Here is a 2,782-nt window from a genome sequence, read left to right as displayed (position 1 = left end):
TGAAAGGATGTGCATCTCAGCCGTCTTCTGTGGGTAAGGGCCTCCGTGCTGCTTAGGATAGAAGCACGACTTTTCATACTCACTGATCATTCTGTAGCAGACGCTCCTCCTGACCCCAAAATGCTTCCCAAAATGCCTTCGCAACTGCAAATAAACAGCACATTTCACATGTCAAAGCCATGCACACAACTATACCTATATGCCAAGCAGTGAAATGTGAGTAGACGCTCACTCCAGTGTCGTCGAGGCGCCTGACGACCTTATCAACCTTCGGGCGTTCATCGCCATGTTTACGCTGTACCACACCAATTAACATTTCATTTTCGCTGTCAGACGAACTTGACAGCAGTTCATCAATTGCGGCAACCATCCGTATTTTCTGCTCCATCGCGTGAGAATGCGCGCAGACACGAGCGAAAAAGTACGGGAAAAGCGGCTTCTCCGCAGCACGCGTTCCGAAATGCTTGCCGGGATTGCACCATTGCGAGCCGTCGATTTTCCGGGTGCGAGTTGGGGCAACGAAAAACTGACCCGTCAGGGTGCGCTTCCAGTGACCGAGGACGGCGGGTGCACACCGGTGCAGTTGATCGATGATAGAAGACGCGCACCAAGACGCCCCGGTGCGCACCAGTGCGGGTGATCGAGGATGCCATTAGTGTTCGACGATGCACCTTGCGTAGCCAGGTTACGGCTCGTCCTTGCTGTTTCCTCTGAGTCTTCCTCGTCCATGATGTGGTCCGATATGTCGTTTGCCTGCACTGGTCCGGCTACGCTGGCGTACGTCTTTGCGCAATCAGCATCGACGTGGCCGAAACGACGACAGCGACTACAGCGCGGCACTTTGCAGTCGCGACAAATGTGCCCGGTGCTCTTGCAGCGCAGACACAGAGGAGCGCTGCCCGGCACAACAACAAGAGTTAGCTCTCCGGCTATCTTGAGCTGATGCGGAATATCGTCTATTTTGACGTCGGCATGCAATTTTAGCCCAGCTGTACCAGTCGTCGACCCTTTTTCAGTGACACCGAGCGCCGCCACTTCTCCCGGGTCACTTCGAACACCTTCCCGTAGGGCAACAGTGCCACGCGAACGTCTTCGTCGGTAACGCCATGCAGCAACCAGTGCAGCTTTACGCGAACCTCTCGGCTATTCGGATCAATGAGCAAACACGGGCGATCCTTTACCTTGACGTCGACTGCCAAAAGCAACTTTTGAGCAGAATCAGCAGTTGTCATTGTCACAGCCCGCACGTGGTTCATTTGATACGCCCCCAACGCCACAACGTCGGGAAGCGCACCAAGGTTGGCCAAAGTGTCCCGGTAGTCTTCAACACGATAGGGCCGGGCTCTTGGATCGCCGTTCATAAAAACGGTGTTGGCGACGGTGCGTCCGGATGGCAGATTGGGCAGAATAACCCGGTAATCATCGGCAGTAGCCGCAAAAAACCTGTTACCGCGGCCCGACTGGGCCGCTGAAACCGCTCCGACGGAGCTCATGATAACGCGTCCGTCACGCTCGGTGGCCGGAAGTAGAATCCCCGCTGCGTCACTGTGCTGCACGAAGTAGCGGACATATGTTTTAGGTATTTTAATTTCAGTCAACATGCTGGCATTCGACGGAGTATGTCGGGTAAAATGGAGTGAGAGAAAAAAAAGATGTAGCAGAGCGTGGTTTCGATCCACGGACCTCTGGGTTATGGGCCCCGCAAACTTCCACTGCGCGACTCTGCTGGTCGAAGTAACGACATATGTTTTAGGTATTTTAATTTCAGACAACATGCTGGCATGCGAAGGAGCGTGTCGGGTAAAATGGAGTGAGAGAAAAAAAGGAAGTAGCAGAGCGTGGTTTCGATCCACGGACCTCTGGGTTATGGGCCCAGCAAGCTTCCACTGCGCGACTCTGCTGGTCGAAGTAACGACATATGTTTTAGGTATTTTAATTTCAGACAACATGCTGGCATGCGACGGAGCGTGTCGGGTAAAATGGAGTGAGAGAAAAAAAGGAAGTAGCAGAGCGTGGTTTCGATCCACGGACCTCTGGGTTATGGGCCCAGCACGCTTCCACTGCGCCACTCTGCTGGACGAATTAGCGGGCATATGTTTTAGGTGTTTTAATTTCAGACAACATGCTGGCATGCGACGGAGTATGTCGGGTAAATGCAGTTAGAGAAAAAAAAGATTTAGCAGAGCGTGGTTTCGATCCACGGACCTCTGGGTTATGGGCCCAGCAAGCTTCCACTGCGCGACTCTGCTGGTCGAAGTAACGATATATGTTTTAGGTATTTTAATTTCAGACAACATGCTGGCATGCGACGGAGCGTGTCGTGTAAAATGGAGTGAGAGAAAAAAAGGAAGTTGCAGAGCGTGGTTTCGATCCACGGACCTCTGGGTTATGGGCCCAGCAAGCTTCCACTGCGCGACTCTGCTGGTCGAAGTAACGACATATGTTTTAGGTATTTTAATTTCAGACAACATGCTGGCATGCGATGGAGCGTGTCGGTAAAATGGAGTGAGAGAAAAAAATGAAGTAGCAGAGCGTGGTTTCGATCCACGGACCTCTGGGTTATGGGCCCAGCAAGCTTCCGCTGCGCGACTCTGCTGGTCGAAGTAACGACATATGTTTTAGGTATTTTAATTTCAGACAACATGCTGGCATGCGACGGAGCGTGTCGGGTAAAATGGAGTGAGAGAAAAAAAGGAAGTAGGAGAGCGTGGTTTCGATCCACGGACCTCTGGGTTATGGGCCCAGCAAGCTTCCACTGCGCGACTCTGCTGGTCGAAATAAC

At 52.4% G+C, this 2,782-nt stretch overlaps 1 non-coding gene across 1 annotated transcript; it reads right to left on the bottom strand.

The window, feature by feature from the left end:
* Positions 1 to 2,003: 2,003 nt before the first annotated feature.
* On the bottom strand, positions 2,004 to 2,075 carry TRNAM-CAU (transfer RNA methionine (anticodon CAU)). The gene has a single exon. It is a non-coding gene; the product is annotated as a tRNA-Met (tRNA).
* Positions 2,076 to 2,782: the final 707 nt, after the last annotated feature.

This window comes from Amblyomma americanum, chromosome 7, assembly GCF_052857255.1.
Source record: "Amblyomma americanum isolate KBUSLIRL-KWMA chromosome 7, ASM5285725v1, whole genome shotgun sequence".
In the NCBI taxonomy this organism is placed as follows: Eukaryota; Metazoa; Arthropoda; class Arachnida; order Ixodida; family Ixodidae; genus Amblyomma; species Amblyomma americanum.
This window is presented reverse-complemented; position numbering and strand designations above follow the sequence as displayed.